The sequence below is a fragment of the Brassica napus genome, chromosome A5, assembly GCF_020379485.1.
Source record: "Brassica napus cultivar Da-Ae chromosome A5, Da-Ae, whole genome shotgun sequence".
Classification (NCBI taxonomy): domain Eukaryota; kingdom Viridiplantae; phylum Streptophyta; class Magnoliopsida; order Brassicales; family Brassicaceae; genus Brassica; species Brassica napus.
Window position 1 is genome coordinate 14,869,170 of NC_063438.1, and position 16,626 is coordinate 14,885,795.

General features: G+C 33.6%; 1 long non-coding RNA gene across 1 annotated transcript; it reads right to left on the reverse strand.

Moving 5' to 3' along the window:
* Positions 1-4,816: 4,816 nt before the first annotated feature.
* On the reverse strand, positions 4,817-9,495 carry LOC106430834. Its single transcript, XR_007339486.1, has 9 exons — positions 8,649-9,495; positions 8,480-8,551; positions 7,513-8,389; positions 7,241-7,441; positions 7,118-7,189; positions 6,546-7,027; positions 5,864-6,031; positions 5,371-5,762; positions 4,817-5,304 (listed from the first exon to the last, which is right to left on the reverse strand). It is a non-coding gene; the product is annotated as an uncharacterized LOC106430834 (long non-coding RNA).
* Between the last annotated feature and the right edge of the window lie 7,131 nt (positions 9,496-16,626).

Consider the following 16,626-nt stretch of genomic DNA (forward strand, 5'->3'; position numbering starts at 1 on the left):
AACGGATGTAAAAGCGTTGGCTCTATTGGTTATTACATTGCAGCTGCAATTTCTAGTTTGGCTAGCCGGGTTCGAAGGTATTGAGTGCTAGTTTTATTGTTTTATTTTCTTTTCTTTTTAATGTAGGGTAAAATGATAATTTAATCATCATCTCCTACCTTTTGACCTGCAATTTTTCGGGGTTTCAAAGCAGCCATCACGGTCCTTTCACAGTTAAATCACTCTTTTAAATTTTATATGTCAATTCAAGTAAATTTTCGTAGATCCAACTGAAAGAAACCGAATTTTAACCAAAACTGGAACAAAAAAAGTTTTCAAAAAAAAAAAACCGATTTGATGACCGATTATAGCTAACTCGCCACGGTGGTTGGCCGCCGCACGCTTACTCGCCGGATTTCCGGCCGCCTGGATCGAGTTTTCGAACATGGATTAATATATATATGTATATAATATTATAAAAATATAATATAAAATTGTAAAACTAAATTTATGTATAATATTAATATATCAAATAAAATTATTAATAAAATTAAAAATTAAAATATATTTTAAAATTACGGATCTTGATCCGTATATCGAATTTAAAAATCAAAATATCCGAATCTCAATCTGGTTTTGACGGATCTCAGATTTTGCTATCCGGATCTTGATCCGCGCATCCCATATATCTGGATTCGTAACGGATCTGGAGTAGATCTCAGATTGGATATGGATCCCGGATAATAAGTCCAAACCCTAATCAATATATCGGCCGAGAGCCACTAAAAATAGTCTTTTGTTTTGCCATTGCTAGTTGTGATTTGTTAAGAGTTGGGTTCTAACTTGACATTGTCAGTTTAACTGCCATAAGAAGCTTCATTGGCGCTTGGTCCCAGATGAGCAAAGATGAAGTGGACACTTGCATACAACCAAGTGGTCACTTTGATCATTACTAGCCAAAAACAACCTCCAAAGTCAAGCTATATAACTATAACAAAGTGCTGAGTGAGAGGCAACTCACTATTAGGTATTTTATATAGCTTTCCTTATTACATGTTATTTATTTTTGTTTTTACCATATTGCAGGGCTAAATAAATAAAAAATAGAAATACCAGAAAAATAAAAATTAGAAAATAGAAAAACCAGAAAACCAAAAAAAAGAGAACCAAGGAGAAGTTACTTGTCATCGACCGATGAGACAAGGTCGACATCGATTGACAACATGACACTAGCACCGATCGATAGTCACATTTCTGTGTCGATCGACATCGACATCAACGATCAGGTATACCATTCTCCTTGTTACATTCAGTACTTATGATTTATATTCTCACCAAACTCCGACTAGATATACGCTGGTGACAGTGTAATTTAAGTATGAGGAGAGGTTTACTAATATTATTTACCTATGAGTTTTAAAAATGTTTTATTGAGCTAAGAAAGGGACAATGAACTACAATTTTCCTTACTCATCTAACCACTCTTTAGCACCATTTTTAGATTTATTGACTGAAGATAGTACTATAGATGCTAAAGTGGATCAGTCTACCAGTTATTCACACTTGTTGAGAATGTTTGGAAGAACCAAAGCTGACCTACAATTTAATTGTGTTTAACTTGCTTGTCTTAGGGCTTGGTATACATTGGATCGGAATCCTCCTGCAAGTCTAGAAGGTATTAGACTTAGTGTCACTGATTTTCCTTCCACCTCTCTTTGGCATCCCTATATACATAAAAGATTGAGATGATTTTCTGAGATGAAGAGGGGTAGGTACATTACCTATGATCCGACTATTATAATTCAAAGGAATGACCACACATTGTTTGGAAGTAATGGATAGATACATTATCGATGACCCCACTATTCGCCTAAAAATTTGCCAAAAAAAACCTCTGATTCAGAGAAGAGGGAAGAGAGAGGGGAAATCAGAAAAGGTTATCTGCAACTCCAAATACTTGCTTGAGTTGATTCCATGTGTTCGGTGATCGATACTCCCAAGCTAAAGCTTACACCTTTTGTTTATATGTATTAAATGAGGTCAGTAGAGAGGTTAGCCAGACATGATTAGTTAAGTTGTTTGATGAATGGAATTCATTGCTAAGCTAGGATATTACATAGAAAGTACTTCTAAGTTAAGATTGATTTGATGTGGTTGCAATATTGTTGAGGCGATAGTAAGTTCTTTAATTATGTGAGTCCCTGATGTTTCAAACCGCTTCCAGAGAGACTGCTTATTGTTTTACTTGAGGACAAGCAAAAGAATAAGTATATAGGTGTTTTCAAATATATTATAGTTGTTTGGAGTCTTTCTAGTATGTTTTCAGGTTTTGGAGGGATTTGGAGGAAAGTTGTGATTTTGGTACATTTTGGAGATAAAATGATAAAGACTCGTAGTTGACCATCGACCACGACTATCGATCGATGGGCGAAGGCAACCATCGATCAACACACACTCTGTGGTATCGATCGACGATGAAGCGCACAGAAACAAGATTGGGTTTCAGCCGACTTAAAGCCCAAGTCCCATAAGAATTACCAGATTACCCCTGACGAGTTTTAACTTAATATTTATGTGCTTGCCATTGTTCTAGGCAACACACGCTTTCATACTTTCTACTTTTCTTACATCAAAATAACTTAATATTTTCTTTACTCTATCTTAATTACGCAATATGTTTATGTTATTTTCATGAATTGCTTAGCCATATCTGAGTAGATCATCTTGTCAGATTAAGGGTTCCGATATTCATGAGGGATTAACCCAAAATATAGAATTTACTAAGTGTCAGAATATTAATCAACTAGACTGTTCTTAATGCATGTGTTCTACAATAGCTAATTAGAACTTTGCCTATAGATATTAGGGCACATTCGAAAGATTGGTTCTTTGTCTGAAATAGTTTAGGTTGTGGATTGCTAGAAACAAGCGTAAGCTGATTTAGTTAACCTAGTGAACACGTTCAAACCGTTCGCAACGCTCCCTGAAAGGAACGTTGATTGATACAAAATTGACAACTCTCTAGTTGTATCGATCGACGGACTGAAAGGTGTATCGATCGACACCACGTCGTTGGAATCGATCGACTCTTTCTCAGGACCAACATGCGATAGTTGAGGTCCTAGATCCGGCGATAGATAGCCTAAATATACGAAAGTTGATCGGTTTTTCTAATTGTTTGAGTTCTATAATATCCATATATACTTAGTCTATATATCTATAATCTTGATTGACTGAATAGAAACCCTAAGTCTAACGTCTCCCTCATCAATTTTAAAACCCAATCAATCTACTGAACAATTACTTGTTCATCATTGTCATTTACAGCTTTACAACCATTCAACCTAGCTTAACTCCATAACTAGATTAGATCTATTGTGTGCCTTAGCTCTCTGTGAAATCGATCCTAAAGTACTGCAATTGAACCTCTTATTTGAGAGAGTACAAATCACTTATAGGGTTATTTGAGTGATATTAGATCTCCATATCTATAAAGAAGTAGCTAGCCTCAAAATTCCAAATCTTTCAGAGCATGTTTAGTCCAACAATCTTCTTCACCATTGGATATCAATTTTTCACTTTTTATAACACCGATGAAAATTCTCACAAAAACTTGTTGACTTGAAAACATCTTTTTGAATATGAAACCGATCAGGTGGACAGCTACTCTCGCTTCACATATATATCAGAACGAAAATCATCCATCTATTTTCCGTATGTCTTCTACTGAATTAATGCATATTCATCAGTTTGCAACATCCGGAAGAGATTTTAAACGGAAAACCAAATTGATTTCAACAACAAATAATACAACGGGAACATCAGGTGTATTACTTTTATTGTTAAACTAGATCTATTGTCCGCGCTACGCGCGGATTCTGTTTTATGAATTTTTTTTAGAAACATTTTTTTAATTTAAGTTATTAAATTAAAAAAATCTACTCTTATTGAATCAATGAATTTAAAAAAAAATTTAAATCAAGTGTATTTAATATGAGATTTCTGCAAAGTCACTAAAACTGATTTGTAATTATATATTATTCAATTAACAATTTGTAAGAACTATATCAAATCAACCATTATTCAATTGTTAATAATATTTAGTGAGACAAACTTTTGATAAAGATCTTTGGAGAGTTGATATTTATTTTAGTTAAAAATAGTAACATTTCTATAGATGTTATTTGATGAAACTTGAAAAATAAATTATTAGTACTATTCAAATTAGCACATAAGAGTCAAGACTTGCTCATAAGAGAACATTGTTGCCACTGATGTTCTGGTGATGTAGAATTTTCTTGATTCAGACCTTTCTCCTATTTTTTTTTTAATTTTTATTAGATTAGACATTTGGTCATTTCTTTCAAATAGCAATTTTTAAGTTTTTTCACAAAAACAGTTATCAGAAAATAAAATGACCAAAACAATATTTTATTTTTTATTTTGAAATTTTTATTTTTTTTTTAATTTGAAATTTGAAATTTCATCCATTAAACTTCACCCTTAACTTTAAATCTTAAACCCTAAATTATATACCTTGAACTCTATATTCTACACCCCAGCCCTACTCTATAATGAAAAATTTTGGTCATTTTGTTTTTTAAGGATTATATATGTGATAAAAACTTTTTTTTTGGCCATCTTATTTTAATAATTTAATTTATTGTAATACATAGCATTTTTTTATTTTGTATATTTTGATGTACTTTTAGCATGAATATAACAATAGTAGAAAAATGTAAGATATGTTCCTCAGTGTTTTTATCTACAAATTGTTATATTTAAGATTTAGTCTTCTTCTTTCAGTTGATTAGAAATTGTTACATTTAAGATTTAGTCTTCTTCCTTCAGTTGAATAGTGGTACAGAGATTACTTGTTAACTGTTATGCAAGTATTTATCTATGATCTTGTGATCTGAATCAATCTTTTATTTTTATTTACAGAAAGATTAATCTGTAGAACTAATCATAAACTCTAAAAAGCTATGGTGCGACACTGCCATTAATTAAAAGTTTGCAACTTGTCACAAAAGAAGACAATACCAGACTGTTTTTAGAATCCTACAACTCCAAGATTCATCACATGGTAGAAGGTAATACACAGTTGAAATAAAATCATTGATCACACTCCATATATACCTTTCCCTCAATAGAAGACAATATAGGCGACATGAACATAGCAGCAGCTTGAGTTTCAGAGCCGTGATTCAATCTGGTGGTCACCAAGCCGCTCCACAACCATGTTGCATTGGCCAGTAGTCATTGGTTCGTCACAGAAAAGACCAAGGCTTGGGCGGTCTCCTTAATTGTAACACCACAAACTCCCTACAAAAGTAGCACTGATTCACTAAAAACAAAAGCCTTGGGAACAAAAAGGCAAAAGTTATTTACCAAAAAAAGGCAAAAGATTCATCAGAATCATTCATGTTATCTTCTTCCCTCGAGTGACGGCATTTGTCTCTCCTTGGATTACAATGTACTTTGTGCCACAAACGAACACTCCCGTTGCAGCAAGCGTTCCAGGCTCAGCAAACAGCTGTCGATGCCACTGATTTCCTCAGGCTTCAAGCCTTCAAGTAAAACAAAGATAATACTAAAACGATAAGAAAACAATAACACAGACCTGGGACAATGCAAGCTGAGCTTTTCACTAAGAATTTACAACAGAAAACTCATTTCGAGTACAACAAAATATCAGTGAACACTTCAATCTTGACCACAAGGAATTCCCTAGTTCCAAAGTTTAAAACTTGCGATTGCATACAATCTGCAGAAGCTTTTCCCTGTTAAAACAATTTGTATAAGACACCAAGAGACATCAATCTATCAAGAAATGGTCAAAGAGTTAAGCTTTCCTTTGCTTGAAAGGAATAGATTTTATTACCATCATGTAGGAATTGCAGTTAACCAATCTGATAGTCCATACAACGTTTTTGAGACAACCACGTGAAGTATAATGACCCATTCTTCTATTCTCTCCCGCTAGATCCTTGCACCTGATCCTCTCATGTAGCCATCTTCATCCCTCACCTCCCACCCCTCATCTGAGTATCTGACCCAACAAACAGGACAAAGAAAAACAACCATGTTATAAACACAGAGAGAGAGAGAGAGAGAGAGAGAGAGCAGATGACCGACTAGAGACATGAACGCAGAGGAGAGAGACAGAGATTATATAGAGAGAGCGAGAGAGCGAGATCGAGATAGACGAGATCTTGTTAGCCCAGAATCTCTACTCCTCTCTCTCTCAGATCTCTAGAGCTCTCGAACGAGAGAGGTAGAGCTCATAGGCTCTAGTCTCCTCTCTCAGATCGAGGAGAGAGAGAGAGAGAGAGAGAGAGAGAGGGAGAAGGAAATTAAAAATTATGAGACAGTTCAATCTTTGTTTATCACAACTCCAGTCAAGAGCTCTGTCGAGTTTCATGTTGGCAGAAGACCATTTTCTCTATCCACGTGGTTCATAATATATGTGATCAAAAAATCATGCAAACCTATAGCCAATGGAAGCATAAACCTCAAGATTAAAACTTGGGGGAACATCATAAAGTATTAGTTTTGAAGTTGACCTTAGATTTTGGGATGCATTTAACAGCAGCCTCTCTTTCTTGAACATAGCAGAGCAGGTGTTATAAAAAATGACACCTCCCGATCTCTTCCCCTGACTCCATCCTACTCTGAAACTGCAGACGTTTGTTTCAGAAAAAAAAATTGAAAACTTGTCACTTTGTAGTAATTTAAATAGAGCAAGCCCAGTAAATTATTATTTCTAGAATCTGACAGCAGCGAAATGAAACTCCCGCTCCTCTCCCTCGCACTAAACTACATCGCTGAATACCAATCTCATCGTTGTTTAGGCCAATGAAAGAAGTTTTGGCCGACGAACAACCCACAAGACTCTACAGATATTATTAGGAAGGCCTTGACAAATAGCACATATCTGTGAAATAGACGTGAAGCATTCCAGCAATGGAAATAGATCTTTGTCTGAATTTGAAAGTTGTTGCCACTTTGCGACCAGTGCAGGCATCAGAATTTCAAGATAAGCAGGCTGCAGTATATGGAATAAAAATACAATATTTAAGGAGCTAAAAATTTATTAGAACAAATTAAACTTAGTCAAACCCAATCGTCATAATACCTTATTTAACTCTTCTCTAACCGAATCTGCCAGTGTTCCAATAGCATCATAAACAATTCTTAAGTTCCGCCTCTGTACATGAAAATAGAGATTTATTCTGGCAAAGAAAGGATATATAACTACCTGATACTTTCCAAAAGCGCACATTAGATGCTGGAGTATTACTCCCAGGTGTGGCACTAACTCTTCAGCGGCATCCTCTTCAACAGTTGCAAAAGCTGAACAGGCAGCCTCCTGGACCCGCTTGTTCGAATCCAAGAGTCTGCGGAGAAGACCCATAAGAACTTTCTCAAACTGTTCGTAACCCTTTGGATTGCCAGTTTCCTAGAAAACAAAAAGAAGTAAGTCATTTTAAGACCGTTTTGAAGCATGGAATCTTCTGTTTCGAATCATACCTGGATAAGATACTTGCCAAATCGAGAAAGCGTCCAGCAAGATATGCTTCGAATGAGAGGGAAAATAAAGCGATGAAATGAGAATTTATGAACTCATCGTTGTTTAAGTAAAACTGATCATGAGAGCATCCAATGTCTCTGCTCGATCCTCCTAGTTAAGAGGTATAAAGCCAACCATTAAAGGATTAACAATTTTCAATCGTACCCAATGATTTCGGTGGCTTCGGTATCCCGGATTTGGGTCCGTTTCCATTCTGTGATGAACGGAAAACCTTCTTCTTCTTCTTGACGGAAACAGTTGGAGAATACGGTGAGGCAACTTCGAAGCCCGGAGAAGTCGGAGTTCCTCGACGGTCTTCAGCCAAGTCGGAGGTGGCGGCAAAGATGGTCGCAGGCGTGTATCGATGTGGCGGTTGTGTAACCCCGAAACACCGTGGATACAGATTCCGGCGGCCAGAGTTTATGTTGAGATAATGACAAAGGTACCATCTCCTTTCATGTTTCTCAGGTTCGGAAAGGACGAATGGAGATGGAGATCGTCTCCTGCGCAACAGAGAAGGAGATAGAGATCCTCGCGATGGTTCGGTGGTGCGCTCTCCGATTAGGTTTCGTCAATGGGCTTACGGGCCAACGCGATAAAGAAAAAAAATAAAGAAGCCCATCAGCCCAATCCGACGTGGAATTAAAAATCTGACGTGGACATGCTGTATGGAGCTCATATAACCCTTTTAATATAGTATAGAAGGCCTTGACAAATAGCACATACCTGTGAAATAGACGTGAAGCATTCCAGCAATGGAAATAGATCTTTGTCTGAATTTGAAAGTTGTTGCCACTTTGCGACCAGTGCAGGCATCAGAATTTCAAGATAAGCAGGCTGCAGTATATGGAATAAAAATACAATATTTAAGGAGCGAAAAATTTATTAGAACAAACAAAACTTAGTCAAATCCAATCGTCATAATACCTTATTTAACTCTTCTCTAACCGAATCTGCCAGTGTTCCAATAGCATCATAAACAATTCTTAAGTTCCGCCTCTGTACATGAAAATAGTGTATAGAAACAGTTGTTTGAAGTAGTAAATAATAGCCTGTCACAGAGATTTATTCTGGCAAAGAAAGGATATATAACTACCTGATACTTTCCAAAAGGGCACATTAGATGCTGGAGTATTACTCCCAGGTGTGGCACTAACTCTTCAGCGGCATCCTCTTCAACAGTTGCAAAAGCTGAACAGGCAGCCTCCTGGACCCGCTTGTTCGAATCCAAGAGTCTGCGGAGAAGACCCATAAGAACTTTCTCAAACTGTTCGTAACCCTTTGGATTGCAAGTTTCCTATAAAACAAGAAGAAGTAAGTCATTTAAGACCGTTTTGAAGCATGGAATCTTCTGTTTCGAATCATACCTGGATAAGATACTTGCCAAATCGAGAAAGCGTCCAGCAAGATATGCTTCGAATGAGAGGGAAAAAAAACGATGAAATCAGAATTTATGAACTCATCGTTGTTTAAGTAAAACTGATCATGAGAGCATCCAATGTCTCTGCTCGATCCTCCTAGTTAAGAGGTATAAAGCCAACCATTAAAGGATTAACAATTTTCAATCGTACCCAATGATTTCGGTGGCTTCGGTATCCCGGATTTTGGGTCCGTTTCCATTCTGTGATGAACGGAAAACCTTCTTCTTCTTCTTGACGGAAACAGTTGGAGAATACGGTGAGGCAACTTCGAAGCCCGGAGAAGTCGGAGTTCCTCGACGGTCTTCAGCCAAGTCGGAGGTGGCGGCAAAGATGGTCGCAGGCGTGTATCGATGTGGCGGTTGTGTAACCCCAAAACACCGTGGATACAGATTCCGGCGGCCAGAGATTATGTTGAGATAATGACAAAGGTACCATCTCCTTTCACGTTTCTCAGGTTCGGAAAGGACGAATGGAGATGGAGATCGTCTCCTGCGCAACAGAGAAGGAGATAGAGATCCTCGCGATGGTTCGGTGGTGCGCTCTCCGATTAGGTTTCGTCAATGGGCTTACGGGCCAACGCGATAAAGAAAAAAAATAAAAGAAGCCCATCAGCCCAATCCGACGTGGAATTAAAAATCTGACGTGGACATGCTGTATGGAGCTCATATAACCCTTTTAATATAGTATAGATGTTCAAATATCTGGGAAAGTAATCTTTATCACTGAATCATCCAAATGAATACCGAAAAAACATAGAGAGAAACTCTCAGATTTACTCATAAAATAGAAACTAAATATAATCTTTAGCCATAACCGATGTAGTTATTATAACTTCAAAAATATATACATAAACCAAGTATAAAACTATTTAAATAATAAAAAGATAATAATAGTTATATTCATTTTAAATATTTTTTCCTAATCAAAGATACATCCTAAGATTAGACATATCTTAGAAATTTTAATTGTAGTATCTTGCAAAACATGTGTCATATAAAAGATTGTAGTATCTTGCATTATCTAGTCACCTAGCCTTGTAAAATAATGGTTAACTAGAAAAGGAACTTGAGTTTTTAGGATTGCTAGTATTTTTGTAATTACAGGGTTTGAACTTTTAACATCTGCATAATTTTCAGGATGAACTTTATCGTCGAATGATTTATTCACCTTATTTTTAATGTATTTAAAATGTGATACATTTTTGACTGATCAAGTGAAAATAATTAGACAATTTCACTTTTAAAAAAGTGATCACTATTTTAAATTTTATAGCATTTTCAATCTCATTTAAAAAAAGTTCTATTTTTGAGTGAGTGTTTTTCAATTCTATTTTCTATTTTAATCTATAATGAAGTAAAAAGTAAGCTTACTCTAGAAAAAATGAAATAATCATATTCACTACTTCATTTTCTTACCCATTAGTTAATTTTTCATTCCAGATATAATAGTTTTAATAGAAAAAATTTATTAGAATTAATTTATTTAAAATAAAATTACACACTGGAAATGGTTTCAGAGATACATGTCAATTTTTCCTCATGTAGGAACCACTAGATTACTTGGTTATCTTTTTCCAGTATCTTTCCAAGACAATTAATTGATAAGATGTGATAAAGTGTGACATTCCACCTTCATTTCATGATTTTCATCATATTCATCTAGCCCAGTCCCCAATGCATCTCTATTTCAAGCTTGTCACCTAAAATAAGAAGTATTTAAACAATCCAGACAATCTTATTTTCTCATTGAACCCTGATCCATACTTATCTTTTTTTTAAAGAATGTTAAATTAAATTAAATTTATAAAAAATTACAACTTGTGTGACTGTTTTATGTCTGCAATGATTCTGAAAGACTGAAACACTAGATTGCTTTTCCAATAGTAAAACACTTATCGATCAATAACATAAGAGCCCAATTGCTTTTCTAAAAGGATTCACAATGTTAAGAACGGAGGGATTGGTCATTGCGCAGACCATTGTGCTCTGCATGTAGCTTGTTTGATTAACAAAATAATCTCGAGCAATTGTGTTCGTTAATTACTATTTTTGCAAAGAAAAAAAAAATAGTAGTCCCATTTTGTTTTGCCTTTAGATATTGAAATAGTTAAACAATTTAAATAGAGTAGAACTTTGATAAAAAAGAAAATTGGAGAGTAGGAAATAGGATACCCGTTCGGGTTCGGATCGGGTATTTCGGATTTTCGGGTATTTCGGTATAGAGGTGTAGAACCCGTTCGGGTATTTCTGTACTTCGGGTCGGGTTCGGGTATTTTTAGTTCGGATTCGGTTTTTTCGGATCGGGTTCGGATATTTAGATTTTGAAAAAAAAAATTAAAATTTTTATTTCTCAAGTTTCTTGTAGTTAAAAATATAACTTTCAGTTAACTAATTTTTTTTATTTTTAATAGATTGAATGGTTAATAGATTTGGACATAAAATTTTAAAACTAAAAAGATATTAATTTAGTTATTTTTTTTAAAAAAATTGGATGTAACTTTTTGTTAATTTTTGAAATAAAAAACTTGACATGCATTGTAAGTGAGTAGCAAATCATTTTTTCGTAATTATATGTATATCATATGAACTTAAAGTATGTGTAGTATCAATATAAATATTTTATATAAAATAAGAGATGTAAACTAAAAATATAAGGTTAATTATACATATGTTCGGTTATCTTCGGATATCCATTCGGGTTCGGGTATTATCCGTTCGGGTTCGGGTATCCAATCTCTCCTTATTCAATATCCGTTAGGATATTTTGCTATTTCGGTTCGGATTTCGATTCGGATTTTTCGGATCGGGTTCGGGTGCCACTTCGGATATCGGGTAAAGTGTCCACCCCTAGTAGGAAAGTGGGAGTGACAGGTTGGACTCCCAACTAAAAAGGCGACGGTTGGATTATTGTACCCACATATTTGAATTAGAAAAAGTTAATTTACGAAAATATAATATATGTTAATACATATAAATATATTTTCAACAGTTTAGCAAAAATATAGATGCATATGATCAGTTATGGAGTTAATTGAGAAAAGTATTCATAGATAATATTACAAAGGCAGGACTCTGGAGTGATGGCATTTTAATCGTTTTCTTGCTATTATATTATGTTATATATAAAAGTTGTAACCCTACAAACACTGTTCTTATCATATGTCTGTTGATGGGATATTTGTGCTTCAACATTAATAATGATGTCTTATTTCCCTAAATTCTATGCTTAATCATGCTTTTCGGTAGATAATTGATGGATTAACTAATATCACATAATGATTATACCATATTTGACCTCCCTATCTTTCACTTTTTCATTTATTTAATCTAATTGTAATCGAGTTGAATGTGAAGTTTCACCTCGTAATTTGTTCCTACACTAGTATTGAGCTGCCAATTTGGTCACTGTCTTTTGTTAAATCACTTCCCATGTTCACATGTATGTTTTTATTGAAAAAAGAGTTTAGAAATAGTTTACAGTTACATGGTTATTAAATTGCAATAAGGATAAATAAACTAAATATCCATGTTAGACCAAAAAAAGCTAAATATCCATGATAATGCTAAAGCTTTAACATTAGTATTGACAACAACAAAAAGAAGAAGGTCAATGTTGGTTCTGGTTGTCGTTTAACCGGTTTGGTTCACGTGATCGCTGTCTGACTTGGAAAAAAAAAGAAAAGAAAAGAAGTGTGCTCCTGAAACAAAATAAGTTCAAGCCAGTTTGATTTTCAATCATGGACGATCACTGTAGTCTGTGAATACTTTAAATAACAAGAATATTCGGCTCTTCCACGTATGGGAGTATTATAAATTACTCCATATCCAGTTGATTTATACAATTAAATTAAACTAGGTAATAATCTGCGCCATGTGCAGGACGAAGTAATTATTTGAAACTATATATTATATATTTGTTAAAATTATACATTACATATGCATATATTAAAAGAAAGGTTATTTTTCTTTAACATACCACAATTCTTCCATTGTTTTTTACCATCAATTATATCAAATATACGATTGATAGAAGATGAAATTTGAGCTTAACGCTCCAATATAAATTTTTTCCCTAATTTGATATATCTAAAAAAAATAAAATACAGTTTGAGCTAATAAAAAAAGGCTGAAACATTTGTATGGTACCGTACGTAATGGACAAGACATGTTTAAGGCAAACATTTACTAATTATTATCACTAAACTAGTGGTACATTAGACATTTATAATTTCCTCAAAACAAACTCGATTCAAATATAGGGGCCACATATATATAAAACAGTAAATCACTGTAATAAATCGATGGCTATAATTAAGAAATTTGCATATCTATCTATTTTTAATTCACCCATTGACATAGCAAAATAATACATGGAAAGAACAATTAATAAGATGAATCTTTTTGATATTAGCTTAGACACCACAAACACGAAAGTCAATCATTCCGAAAATATTTGATTGACTCAAATTTTATTAATCTTTTGAATTGGAGCATTCAATATTTGACACCGAGATTTACTCCATTAAGAAAATACAGCTTAATCAAGATCCAATGACATCGTTTTTTTTCCAATTCACTTAAAATTATCATGGATTATATATTTTATTTTCCAGTGATATCTTCATATTGTATCTAAGTATTTATAATCAGAATAAAAATATGATTATATTGTTGATGTGATCGAGTATACACAACTATTATGCTAACATATTACTAGTAATAACTAACTAATATACAACAACATAGAGACAAACCGCACAATATTCTACTTGTTTCTGGTTTATTCAGCATAGTATATTATATAATATACATTTGAAAAATTATATAATATGATGGTCAATGACATAATATTATCTCGAGTTGATATGGATGTTAAAAAATATTGATATAACTTAACATGGCATATAAATTATATTATCCACATAGTTTACATTTTATACAATAGTATTGTGACATGGTTGTATAAAAAATTTCAATATTCTAAATTTAGTAAACACGTTCATGAAATGAGACTATATGTTTTTGGCAAGATGCTTAGAATAAATGCTTAGAATCAAGATGCATAAAATGAAACATATACTATATGTTTTTGGCAATGACATGACATGTAATTAGTCTATGCCAAAAAGAATTATTTAAAAAAGGTTATAAGGTGGAATGTGGTGTTGACACCTAGGAAATGACAAAGTTGTGAATCACACATGAGATAAAGGTTCATTTATAAAAGTTCTCCTCAGATAATAAGAAGAGGATGTAATGAACTTATGGTTATAATTGCATTTGGTGCGAGTGGTGAGCCAAAAAGTGAGACCTATATACTGTCCATTTAAATAAGGTTTTGAAAAGAAATTAGTGCTTAATTAATTGATTAGCCAAAGGCCCATAGTCAATAGTTAATAAGTGAAACTGCATTGTTGGTCTGGTGAAGCATAGGGAAATTTGCATGTCAAGCAATTCCAACAAGAGCATGTTGTCATGTACCATTACTCACACTGACGTAATTAACCACTTTCTGATTTATTGGAGTTACGTAGTTATTGGATATTTTTATATACATATCATGCACACTACGCGCCATGGATAAAAATAGCATTTTTATGATACAAACCCGTTATCCAACAAAATAAGACTACACGAGGGAATGGAAAGACACATCTAGACAAATCTAATTTATAGGGACGAAAAAAAAGAACATGAATCTGTTTTTTTTTTTTTTTTTGCATTAAGTTTTAGATGCACTTGGTTGGAGAATGAAAAGTATGATATGTCGTTTTATTTGTCATATTTTTGAATCGGATTGCAAAAACGTGTTTCTTACCTATGATTGAGGTACCACAAGGTAGAAACACTACAAGATTTCAGTCATTCAAGATTTTCCACAATCTTCGGGCTCATAATGCAGTTGCTTATTCATTAGGTAGAACTGTACAATCTTTTCATAGAAATCTTTGTGTGTTGGTTGTTCTGTTTCGGTTTGGCTTTCCAGACCACCTCTTGTTTCAGTGATATAATTTTTTTTATGTCGAAAAAGACTATACATGGAATATTTTGCATCTTCTATTTGAATAGAAAGAGACCTCCACATGTAGTTTCAATGTATGATTTATGAGTAATCAAATTATTTGGTTTGGATTGGATTGGATTGGATTGATATTAATGTTTTGTTGCTAGTTAAACTCGGATTTTTTTAAACGCTATGTAATGTAATCGACTGGAATAATAATAATTACTGAAATAATAACTTTTAAGAAATATCGTAAATTAAATTTATACTCTTTATCGAATTAATATTTTTGGCCATAAAACAATTTTTTTAAAATTTTTTTGTAAATTAAATAATTTGTTTACTCATGAGCTGATCTCATTTTTAAAACTATTTTAGGTCAAAAAATCACTTATCGCATAAGAAGTTAACGTTTAGGCCAAAAAATCTCAGGCCTACTATTTGGTTACAATGAAATTATGCCAACTCAGTCTTATATCATGATTTAGCAATTTAAAAGTTAATTATTGTTATAAGAAGTTTACGTTCACGTGTCAATTCTATCTATCTTCAATATTTTTCTCATTTTTGTGTCGTTTTTTTTATTTTGGTTATTGCTCAATATAAATATTTATTTTTGAGTTTATTCTCATTTTGTTATTTTTTTTTGGCCTGAGATTTAGAAAATATTTAAATTTTAAATTTATTAAAAAGATACATACTTAGGTTAAGATCCTCTTTTTTTGCATAATAAATATTTTTTATTTTTCTGCATATTATGAAATAATAAAATAATAATTATATATTAAATAACTAAGAAATCAATTACTATTATGTAATAAATTGAGAAGGTTACATAAAAAGACACATTTCGTCATTTCTTTGCAGTGAAAAACACATTATGGTTTTAGCACACTTTACTTGTACGGCTTGGTAGATTCGAGACCAAAATGCCCCTCTCTAAAAATTTAGAAGAAAGCAACGATTAAATTAGTTATTTTTTTTATATTAATAAATTAAACGGTGCGTTTTGCTAGGATATGGTGATTACAAAGTCGTGGATAGGAAATAGTGGTTACACATGTATGTTAGAAGGTATTGTTATTGTTGTTGACGTGATTGTTGTGGTTAGGGTACAAAATATACAAAGTTTCTAGCACATATAGTATGGATGTGATACAGTGAATATTTCAAATATCTTAACTTGATAAACATACATAATGTTTGATAATATAACAGACCTAGAAACCGCATATATTACAAAAGCATACATAATGTTTGGGAAGGAGATGTATGGACAAGCGTGATGTTTCCAAGTCAGTAACCACAAAATTCATATCCATAACCATACAACCTCATTTACGGTATCTATTGTCACCATAGTCTCCACCTTTGTATCCACTTTCGTATCCATCGCCTCTGTATCCATAACCACCATAACCTCCACTCCGGTGTCAACCACCATCTCCTCATCTCAAGCAACCACCTTAGTATCCACCATCTTCATATCCATAACCACCTTCCTAAGTCATCATAATTAATCTCATCGGAACTCAGATCTCCTCAGCGACTCAACCACAATCCCAGATCTCCGCTGAAGCTTCAAAAGCTCACTACTCTCAACTTCAGTCTCAATTCGAATCTTCTTGACAGATTAATTGCCTTAGTCAC